Raw genomic sequence first — 12914 nt, 5'->3', positions numbered from 1 at the left:
TCCACCTGCAAAACATTACAAACAACTGCCTTACATGCTGCTAACTCAAACCTCTGCCAGCAACCTGCAGCTTCCTCCACCTGACAGCTGCAGCCCACACCCCAACTCCAAGCTCTGCAAAACCCAAACATCTGACTCCTCAAACCTCTGACAGCATCAATCAACTTTCACAACCACCAACAAATAGTGGCACACAGAGCAATCTGCAACTCCACATACAGACTGTAGCTGATAGCTGCATTCCATAATTCGACTTTAAGCAGCAGCAACACCAGACGCTGCTGACTGCACCTGCTGCCTCTGACAGAAACCATCAGCCTCTACCTCCACCATTGCAACAAAGACAGGTACTTCTAGTGCCTCAACTCAAACTGCCTCTACCTGCAGTTAATGGACAACAGCTGCAGGTAATGCATCTAACGTCAACCAAACACAAACAGCCACTGCCCCCACCTGCAGCCTCTGTGACACATGAGCAGCCACGACCGTCAAACTCCATCATCAATGTGACCTCCTATGTCTGTCTGCAGGCTCATCTTAGAATCTGAATTTAAACCTTCAGCACCAACCAGAAACTATCAGCTTCTACCTCCACCAGTGAAATATAAAAGACTGCTGCCTCTTATGCCTCCAACACCAATCTCTGCCAAATACAGCCACCACCTCATGAAGCCAAGCATTGCCAGAAACCATCAACCTCTTCCCTCACCATCACAATATGAAAGACAGCTGCAAAAAGTGTGTCAAACTCCAACCTCTGCCAGAAACCTGCAGCAGCTTCTACCTGCAGACGGTGGCTGAAAGCAGCAGCATACCTTCACCTGACCTGCAACCGTGCATCTCAATCTTCATCTTAAGTTAAACAGTTGCAGTTTATGCCTCTAACTCCAACCTGTGACCATTCAGGAAACTATCACCACCCTCCACATGTGCAATATTAAAGCAAGTGACTTCCAGTTCCTCCAACTGAAGATTCTGCCAGCAACTTTGGACCTCCACCTCAAAATTTCAAACTGTCTCATTAAAAGGGACATTTTTTAATAATAAACAAAGACTATTGCACTCTTTCAACAAGACTGTGAACGGTTGTGTTTTTGGATGCTCTTTAAGATCTTTCCATCATCTTTTTAAATATAACAGATCAATATTATAATTTATGAAGTTATCATTATGACCATTTTCAACTTGTGTTTAATGTTTATATAAACATGAAAATGGTAATGAAGGTAAAAGGTAGGAGACACAGTCTCCAGACTGAACATCATTTAGCTCACTTGGGCAGCCTGAGGGGAACAACATAATGTATTCAAATGCTAGTAGATCACAGAAAGGAAAACACTATCTTAACTTAGCAAGTTGGTTAGCATTACCACAGTTGTTACTTACTGTTTGTTGTTCAGTTAGGAGTTCAAACGCCCAAATAAATATCTTATTTTACTGTTACAAAGTTAGGAAGCCATTAGCTACATAATCCATAAATATTAACATAACCACATCCAATATTTAAACTTACCTTACTTTGAGAAAGTGATCACAGCGAACACAAGCAAGCGAAGGTTCAAGACTCATTTTTTCAGGCAATTTTGTGTCAGCGATCTGCTCCTCTCCATCAGTCACCAAGCAGGGGAAGCAGTCACTCATCGTCTGAAGTCAACCATAACCTAGCAAGAGAATATCACATTTTCAGTTGATATGAAGCTTGCAGGTGCAGAAAGCAGGTAACTGACTCACACAGGCTTAAACACAGCTACAAACATCTCAGCCAGCACTCTCTTTAACTCAAGACTGAAAAGTCATGTACAGTAACTGAATTCACAACATAACTGTACATTAAATGTAAAACACAAACTTTAGTTGTTAAAATAAGGAGTAAAACTTTACCACATTAAACAAAAATATTTATTTGGCATTTACCTTAAAATAGTCTAAACCAAATTACCAACAACACTAAAGAAAGTTGTACAACATTTTTACCAAAGTCCGCCTAGCATGTAGCTAATTAGCTTCACTCATGATTAGTATACAAGTAAACATTGATTTGGTTGTTAAAATTTACCAGGTGAAAGCAATACATTACCATAAACACAAAATCTATGAACCTGATGTTTTGCTCCTGCTGGTTTTCATTAAGTTTATATTCCCTCTGGCCTCATTACATTTGTTGACCAGCTGTCACTTTAATGTTGACTGAGATAATAATGAACCAGAAATCTGTATGAAGTTACCTTCAGCTAGCACACATTTCTTTTAACATCTTTACCTGTGGCTACTAAACATTAAGATCAGACGGCATGTTTAACAGAAGGGCTGACTTGCTAGCCAGACTTCGAATCTTTCCACAGTGTTTTCACAGAAAAATAACGTTATGGTTACGCTAGGACAAAAATTGAAGGATTATCAATACATTTAGGTTGTTTTTTTTTCATTATGGAGCGATCTATTGAAAGAAAAAGAGCAGCCTTCAGTGTTACTCATTGAGCTGGGACACGTTCACTTTGTACAGAATGACAAGAATGATGACTACATTTCATTCATTCAGTTTCAGGTTTATCATGAACTTTGATGTTATTTGATGTAGGAAGTAAGCCCAAGAAGAATTACAAATGTGTTGTTATTTTTTTTTTCTTTTAAGGACAAATAAACAATCAGAGTGGAAGAATAATCAATATATTTATGTTTTTTTATTTTATTACAAGAGCGATCTATTTGTGTGAGAAAGTTGACTTTGATCCTCTCTGTATTGTTTATAAAGAAAGTAAACTTTAGAGGTGAGAGGAGTCTGTAAAAACTTGTCTACAAAATGGTCGTGCAACATTCTATGGTTGCCATGGTTCCCCTTAAAGTGCATCATTCATATCAGATCATCATTTCAACTCAAACAAACTCTCAGAAAGCCACAGAAAGTTGTTCTCAAGTTGAAATCAGCGATTTCCTCTGAAAATCACGCTCAAACTGCAGATTTTTTCCACCCTAAGAAGGACCAAAGATTTTCTTAAACTGACACGAGCCAAACATCCAACTTGTGTCATGGAAAATGTAAGATTTTCACTTTTTGACTCTCTGCTGTTTACTGTACAGTTTAAACTGTCGGAACTAGACTGCACCAGGTTTCTTTTCATCCATTTATTGGAATATATTTAAAATAAATCTTTGAATACTTCAATAATATTTGAAATCTTTTCACATATTCAATAAATGGTTCATTAAAGAAAATAAAATCCCATCAAACACAGCCATGAATGAAATGTAGCCATGAATAAAATGTGTGTTATAGATATTTGTTACATAATTCTATAATTTATAATTCCCAGCAGATATGTGTCATTAGATAAGTGTCAGTAAAAGATTAAATACTATTGAGTGGACATTTCACTTCATTAGTTTCTTCTGGGGGATTTACTGTTCAGAAATAAAAAGATTTTATAACAAACATCAGGTGAAAACAGGAGCTCAGTACTGACATGTTTCAGACTCATCAGTCTCACTCGTCTTTACAGTTTTTTTTTCTCATTTTAAACTGTAATAGAATTGTTTCATACATTGGAGGGGTTTAGTAATTATGGGACTGTCTGTTTGTGTGTGCAGATTACTTTGACATGTTTATGGATCAATTTGTGAGTCCATTGTAAAAGCACAAATATGTACAAAATGGCCGAAAGACTCCCTGGTTGCTATGGTTACCCTCAAAGTGCATCATTTATATCAGATCATTTAAACATTAAATAAAACCTGAAAGAGTCACAATAAGTAATTCACAAGTTTCACAGTAAAAAACATTCATAAATTAAATAATTCATTGAGGTCATTTTCATCCTGACGAGAACTAAAGACTCAGAGATTTAAGAGATCAACTTCACAAACGTTCATGAAAGATGTGACATTTAAATGTTTTAATGATCTGATCTGTTATGATGCAGACAGTCAAAACTTTACTGGATAATGTCTCTGTTCTGTTTACTAAATAATATAAGTAAATTACAGTGATGCTATCTTTAAGACACAGGCCCTAACATATCTAATAAATATTTGGTAAAAACAATTCACACTTCTAACTCTTAAATAATCAAAACATACTTTATATTTATCTTCTGTTTATTTCAATCTAAATGACTTTAAAAAAAAAAACAGATTGTAACGAGAAAACTATTTATAGTGTTAATATCAAGTTTGTTCATTTTCAAATCATTATTTTATAAAATCAAAATATAAATTCATGTTTTAAAACATTCTTCATATGTGAAGAATTGAGAAAAAATAAAAAATACTGAATGATCTGCAGCAGTTTGTTGTTGCTGTAAAGGACATTGTAACGGGGTTTAGAAAGTAGCTTTATATAGAAAGAGTTATTATTCTGTGAAAGTGTTGTTGTTGCATTGACTGTATTTCTGAAGTGTTGTTCTGTGTCTGTGTTGTTACAGCGTGTTGTGCCTGTTCACCTGAAGGACCATGACTACTGTAAGACAGTGAGAGTCTCATCACGCCTGGCTGAGAGAAAGCCTCGAGCTTTCACTCGATGTTCGTGCGGCAGGAACGACCTGGTAAGACATTTGATTTTCATGTTTTGACAAAATAAATTCCAACTTTCTCAAGTATTAAAGTCAACTGCTATAAAATTAAGAACATTAAAAGTTGCTCAGTGATCTCCTGTTTAGCAGTGTTGCATAAACGTGCTCAACATTGACATTTCAATGAGTGTTATCTTGTCTTTAAACTTGTTGACTAGTCTGAATATAAATTAGCATTTGATCAACTGTATCCCGAAACAAGGCCAATTAATATTTATCAAAATATGCAGAAATTAAATCACTTCAAATTATTCTTCTCTGAACGTCTGACAGACATCATAACACTTAAATCTCCTTGAAACCAAATAGTTTCTGCATGCAGTTTAAATTTCCTCCTGAGATTGTAAAAGTATGCTTCTGTGAACTCAACTGGAGCCTGACATGTTTTCGTTTGTTGGTGTTCTTTCAGGACTCAAACCACCACCACGCAGCTCCTGCTGCTGAACCGTCCAGGAAGAGGAAGCGGACCTCCGTGGCCCCTCCTTCTACTTCTCCTGCTCCTCAGCACCCTGCCAACGATGCTGACTCTCCTGCTCTGGTCCTCAGGCCCCGGGCCACAATTCCACCTGACCAGCTACCAACGGTCTCCTCTGTGCTCCCCGGTCCCCAGCCCTCCATCGCTCCTCTGCACGAAGACGGCCCAGCTATGATCCACCAGCTTTCAGTGCCACAGTACCAGTCGCTCTATCACTCTGTGGTAGACGACATGCTGCGGTACAAGAACGGCCGTCTTCGCCCTTACAGCAAAACTCTTGGACTTCTTATGAAGCAGAAGCTGTGGGAGCGACTGGATCGCCCGATGTTCACAGAAACTGTACACGAGACAGGACTCGTTCATGTGAACGTCTCATACGGGGTTGGAGTCAATCCTCCCCTGTATGATGTGGACGTATCTGGGGAACCGGAGCCCGGAGCACCACTGAGAAAAAGAGTAAAGAACTGATACGATAGTCTTTACCTTAGTTGATCAGTTAGGATCTGTAAATATTACAAATAATTTAGATTTAATAATATAATTTTAGATTTACCGGTAAGTACAAGTTTAGATTTAAATGTAATAGTTAGTTAGAACATGTTAGTGAAAGAACTCAAACGACACCAAGTGCCTGGATAAAAACCTTTATGCAAACAACCTCAAGTACCTGAACCGTCCTCCACCTTCAGCCTCTTTAAAAGTCCTGCCTCAACCAGCCGTCTCAACATCGAACCTGCCTCCATCCTTAAAAAAACATCTGCGACCTCCAACATGTGCCAGCAGCTTTTACCATCTATATGCTGCAAAAGAAAAAGTATCTTTTGACCTCCAGCTCAAGCCTCTGAACCCAACCATCAGCCTCTGCCTCCACCTCCTCCAAATTCAAGACAAGAGCCTCAAGCTCTCAAGCCTCTGTCATCTACCTGCAGCTGCCTCCACCTGCAGTTTATGACTCCTGCCTCGACCAAAACAACCACCAGTCTAAACATTCAGACTGCCTCCATCCTAAAGAAGAACATCTGTAACCTCCAACATGTGCCAGCAGCTTTTACCACCAAGATGCTGCACATGGAAAGAACATTCTTCTACCTCAAACTTTAAAGCCTCTGTTGTCTGTTTTCAGATGACAGCTGCCACCAAAGACTCAAACTGAAACACTGCCAAACACCAAAAGCTGGCACCTTCAACTGCAGACTCTATGAGACATAACAATCTGCTCTCTCCACCTGCAGCCTCTACCAGACATGACAATCTGCTCTCTCCACCTGCAGCCTCTACCAGACATAACACACTGCTGCCTCCACCTGCAGCCTCTACCAGACATAACAAGCTGCTTCCTCCACCTGCAGCCTCTACCAGACATAACATGCTGATTCCTCCACCTGCAGCCTCTACCAAATATAACTAGCTGTGTTCTCCACCTGCAGCCTCTACCAGACATACCTAGCTGCATCCTCCACCTACAGCCTCTACCAGACATAACATGCTGCTTCCTCCACCTGCAGCCTCTATCAGACATAACAAGCTGCTTCCTTCACCTGCAGCCTCTACCAAATATAACTAGCTGTGTTCTCCACCTGCAGCCTCTACCAGAAATAACCAGCTGCTTTCTCCACCTGCAGCCTCTACCAGACATAACCAGCTGCTTTCTCCATCTGCAGCCTCGACCACACATAATTACCTTTGTTCTCCACCTGCAGCCTCTACCAGAAATAACCAGCTGCTTTCTCGACCTGCAGTCTCTACCAGACATAACAAGCTGCTTCCTGTAGCCTCTACCAGACATAACAAGCCGCTTTCTCCACCTGCAGCCTCTACCAGAAATAACCAGCTGCTTTCTCCACCTGCAGCCTCTACCAGACATAACCAGCTGCTTTCGCCACCTGCAGCCTCTACCAGACATATCATGCTGCTTTCTCCACTTGCAGCCTCTACCAGACATAATTACCTTTGTTCTCCACCTGCAGCCTCTACCAGAAATAACCAGCTGCTTTCTCGACCTGCAGTCTCTACCAGAAATAACAAGCTGCTTCCTGTAGCCTCTACCAGACATAACAAGCCACTTTCTCCACCTGCAGCCTCTACCAGAAATAACCAGCTGCTTTCTCCACCTGCAGCCTCTACCAGACATAACAAGCTGCTTTCTCAACCTGCAGCCTCTACCAGACATAATTACCTTTGTTCTCCACTTGCAGCCTCTACCAGACATAATTACCTTTATTCTCCACCTGCAGCCTCTACCAGACATAACAAGCTGCTTTCTCCCCCTGTAGCCTCTACCAGACATAACAAGCCACTTTCTCCCCCTGTAGCCTCTACCAGACATATCATGCTGCTTTCTCCACTTGCAGCCTCTACCAGACATAACAAGCTGCTTCCTCCATCTGCAGCCTCTACCAGACATAACAAGCTGCTTTCTCCACCTGCAGCCTCTACCAGAAATAACCAGCTGCTTGCTCCACCTGCAGCCTCTACCAGACATAACAAGCTGCTTTCTCCACCTGCAGCCTCTACCAGACATAACAAGCTGCTTCCTGTAGCCTCTCATAGCAATGTGTGCTGATGCCTTCACCTTGCATCTCTGCAAAGAATCTTCAGCCACTGCCATGGACTGCAGCCACCAGTAGAAACCAGTTCCAGGTTGCACCAGCTAAATGTGAGTTCAAACATAGTCCGGTTTGAACTTAAGTTCTAACTTAAGATGTTAAGTTTACGCTCTATTAACATTTTAAGTGTTGCACCAGCTGAGATAGTTCCAATGTAGGCATACAGTTAAGTGATCATTTTAATCTCACAGATAGTTCCGAGTAGATTCAAAGTCCTCCTTAAAATACTGTCGTCATTATGTATAAATATTTAAGGTGGATAAGCAGAGAGTTTTACCAGCTGTTTAGCATCAGTAGCGTGTTTTCCTGTAAGCAATGGACACTTTCTGGTGAATATTTACGCAACACTGTGGTGGAAATTCAAATATGTCATAAGAAAACATTACACACAGCAATTTTAAAACGGAATACTTTCATATTAAACACAATACTCAGGAGAGAATTCTGTTTTCTGCTTCAACACTTGAAATAAATAAAGACTGTCAGAGTTTAAAGTAGATGGCTTTTTCTATACACTCTTCAGATAGTTTAAATAATCTTGTTAACACTGACTGTATAATACAAACTGTTACTAGCCCTTTCTCTCCCTGCCTCAGTGGCAGGTTTAGTTGTTTTCACCCTTTAATTATCAATAAGTTAAGTCTATAATGCGTCCTGTGATGCGTCTTGCAGTTAATCAGAGCTTTTCTATCATGAACTGAAACGCTGATGTTTTGTGACGTAAATTTACTGAAACATCAGGGGGTCGAATATGAATTAAATGATAGGCTATTAAGACGTATCACTCTCTACCCGGTCGATCGATTGAGAGAGAGAGAGATGCTTACGGAAAAAAATGGGAAAACTCTTGTGCTAACTGTGCGCTTGTCAAGTTGCTGTCACCACTGTTTCCATTTTTTTTATAACACAGCCAGTTATATGATAATTATGAAGACCATATTTGTGTAGTAAAAGACCATTCTTCTTCTACTGAGTCATTTTGCTAATCAGAAAGTGATACCCCCCGTCCCCAAACTCACTCACTGAGGGGCAGGGTTGACACAAACGACAGTGCTTCTTAAATGTAACTGGAAAGCGGGTAGCAAATAGCAACTTGTAAGTCAAACTTTTTTCTATCAGAATCAACAATAGGAAAAAGTAGCCGACTGTAACGACAAGAATAGTGGGCTGTTTATGGAAAGCCCTGGTAATCCTGCTGTCATTTTACATGTGCAAAGATGATTCCACCCGTCTAACAACAGAGTATTGTTAAATTACATGTTAGTGGAAGATTTCACCACTTGATGTCACTGTTATTTTACACTAGCTGTAGATTAAGGTTTTAACTCTTATTTGAAATACAACGTTCTACTTGTTAAGATGAACCTTACGTCTCTGTGGTGCAATCAAACGATGACACAACTTAAAGTAGAACCTATCTAGTTACAAGGGTGTGGTGAGGACTTTACTATGTAACTTAAGTTAAAGCTTACACTTATCTTAGCACTTAGCTGGTGCAACAGGCCACAGCAGCCTTACTTCCATCTGCTCAATATGAAAGGCAGCAGCCATCAATGCCTTTCACTCAACCCTCTGCCAGTAAACTGCAGCCACCTCCAACTGCAGTTTTTGGCTAACAGCTGTAGTCTGAGCCTCTCCTAAAATGTATTTCACTACCTCCACGTAGGGCTGGACAATATGGCCTAAAAACAAAATACACATTTTTTTTTTTTTTTTTTTTACAACACACCGATTCACGATTTTAATCGATTTTTTCTCAAACAACCTACAAAACACAGAACAAGAAATTTATCAAATATGATTTGTTTTAATTTCAACAATACTTTCCCATTTATATTAAATGTGCCTCTTGTAAACAAAATTAAATATTTTATTTGCATGGCATGCTTAAACGGCTATGTAATAATCAAACATTAGGTGCTTGTAAATAATGTCTTTCAAAGTGTTTTTACAAGATTTTAGCAAAGAACACAAGCCTGTCCACTGCCTGTGGCATGTTGCTCTGGCTCACGCCTCTGCCAGAAGACATCAGCTTCAACCTCCACCTTCAAGTTAAGAATGAATGCTGTCATCAATGCCCTCAACTCAAGCCTCAGCCAGCAAACTGCAGCCCCCTCCACCTTTATCTTGTCGCTTAAAGCTTTAACACATACCTTCAAATAAAGCCTCTGCTATGCAAGAGCAGCCACTACCTCAAACTGAAGTCTCTGCAAGTAATCTTTTGCCGCCATCACCTGCAGCTGCCATCAGTCATCTGCCTTCAGCTTGCAAGCCTGGCTAGAAGCTGCAGCCAATGAATCCAACTCAGACCACTGCCAAACACCAACAGCTGCTGCCCCCAACTACAGCCTCTACAAGCAATGAGCCTCATTCACCAATATCTTGGTAAGATTTGTCTTAATGATAATTTGGCATTTTGCAGTTCAGATCAAACATAACATGATTGGAAAAAGTTAATCATATTTAAGTCATTCATTTCTACATGTTATTTAAAAAAGTGTTTAATTTACAAAACAATCCTCTCCCAGAAACCTACAGATGCCTCCACTTCAGTTTATGGTTGCAGCTACACATCATGCCTCAAAGTCAAACCTCTATGAACAATCACTGCCTCCATCTTCATTCTCTGCCACACATCAGGAGCTACTGCCTCCACCTGCAAAACATTACAAAAAACTGCCTTACATGCTGATAACTCAAACCTCTGCCAGCAACCTGCAGCTTCCTCCACCTGACAGCTGCAGCCCACACCCCAACTCCAAGCTCTGCAAAACCCAAACATCTGACTCCTCAAACCTCTGACAGCATCAATCAACTTTCATAACCACCAACAAATAGTGGCACAAAGACCAATCTGCAACTCCACATACAGACTGTAGCTGATAGCTGCATTCCATAATTCGACTTTAAGCAGCAGCAACACCAGACACTGCTGACTGCACCTGCTGCCTCTGACAGAAACCATCAGCCTCTACCTCCACCATTGCAACAAAGACAGGTACTTCTAGTGCCTCAAACTGCCTCTACCTGCAGTTAATGGACAACAGCTGCAGGTAATGCATCTAACGTCAACCAAACACAAACAGCCACTGCCCCCACCTGCAGCCTCTGTGACACATGAGCAGCCACGACCGTCAAACTCCATCATCAATGTGACCTCCTATGTCTGTCTGCAGGCTCATCTTAGAATCTGAATTTAAACCTTCAGCACCAACCAGAAACTATCAGCTTCTACCTCCACCAGTGAAATATAAAAGACTGCTGCCTCTTATGCCTCCAACACCAATCTCTGCCAAATACAGCCACCACCTCATGAAGCCAAGCATTGCCAGAAACCATCAACCTCTTCCCTCATCATCACAATATGAAAGACAGCTGCAAAAAGTGTGTCAAACTCCAACCTCTGCCAGAAACCTGCAGCAGCGTCTACCTGCAGACGGTGGCTGAAAGCAGCAGCATACCTTCACCTGACCTGCAACCGTGCATCTCAATCTTCATCTTAAGTTAAACAGTTGCAGCTTATGCCTCTAACTCCAACCTGTGACCATTCAGGAAACAATCACCACCCTCCACATGTGCAATATTAAAGCAAGTGACTTCCAGTTCCTCCAACTGAAGATTCTGCCAGCAACTTTGGACCTGCACCTCAAAATTTCAAACTGTCTCATTAAAAGGGACATTTTTTAATAATAAACAAAGACTATTGCACTCTTTCAACAAGACTGTGAACAGTTGTGTTTTTGGATGCTCTGTAAGATCTTTCCATAATTTGTTTAAATATAACAGATCAATATTATAATTTATGAAGTTATCATTATGACCATTTTTCAACTTGTGTTTAATGTTTATATAAACATGAAAATGGTAATGAAGGTAAAAGGTAGGAGACACAGTCTCCAGACTGAACATCATTTAGCTCACTTGGGCAGCCTGAGGGGAACAACATAATGTATTCAAATGCTAGTAGATCACAGAAAGGAAAACACTATCTTAACTTAGCAAGTTGGTTAGCATTACCACAGTTGTTACTTACTGTTTGTTGTTCAGTTAGGAGTTCAAACGCCCAAATAAATATCTTATTTTACTGTTACAAAGTTAGGAAGCCATTAGCTACATAATCCATAGATATTAACATAACCACATCCAATATTTAAACTTACCTTACTTTGAGAAAGTGATCACAGCGAACACAAGCAAGCGAAGGTTCAAGACTCATTTTTTCAGGCAATTTTGTGTCAGCGATCTGCTCCTCTCCATCAGTCACCAAGCAGGGGAAGCAGTCACTCATCGTCTGAAGTCAACCATAACCTAGCAAGAGAATATCACATTTTCAGTTGATATGAAGCTTGCAGGTGCAGAAAGCAGGTAACTGACTCATGCAGACTTAAACACAGCTACAAACATCTCAGCCAGCACTCTCTTTAACTCAAGACTGAAAAGTCATGTACAGTAACTGAATGCAAAACACAAACTTTAGTTGTTAAAATAAGGAGTACAACTTTACCACATTAAACAAAATATTTATTTGGCATTTACCTTAAAATAGTCTAAACCAAATCACCAACAACACTAAAGAAAGTTGTACAAGATTTTTTACCAAAGTCCGCCAACATAAATCTTGTAAACATTGAATGAGAATACTCACCTAGCATGAGAATATCACATTTTCATTTGATATGATGCTAGTGTGACCTTCTTTATATTGTTCTGCTGTTTTCAACACACGATGGACGGAGCATTCAGACTGGTTTATTCTGCAATAACATGGGACACACACACACACACAACCACATCTGAACAATTAATGGCCAATTGTTCAGATGTCTGTTCTAAAGCTGGGCAATATATCGAGTTTTAAGATATATCGATATATTTTCAAACAAGATATAGTGTAAGACAATATCGTTACTATCGATATAGTGTAAGTTGCATTAAAATAACGTTACAGAGTTGCCAGGTCACTTTTTTCTCATCTCACTGATGATGACTGACTGTCTGTCCCTCCTAACCCTGCTCCTCCTCTCTCTCTCACATTGTATTTAAAGAACATTTTTATTTTATAAGATTACTTTTTAAATTCATGTGTTTTCACTGTTAATAAAATACATATCGATATATATCGAGTATCGCCATTCAGCTAATCAATATCGAGATATGAGTTTTGGTCCATATCGCCCAGTCATAGTCTGTTCCCAGTTGAACCAGCATGAGGTTGTTTGCTACTGCTTTTACAGTGATGGTACAATTGATTTAGATAAATATAAATGT

Source organism: Labrus mixtus, chromosome 20, assembly GCF_963584025.1.
Source record: "Labrus mixtus chromosome 20, fLabMix1.1, whole genome shotgun sequence".
NCBI lineage: Eukaryota > Metazoa > Chordata > Actinopteri > Labriformes > Labridae > Labrus > Labrus mixtus.
This window is presented reverse-complemented; position numbering follows the sequence as displayed.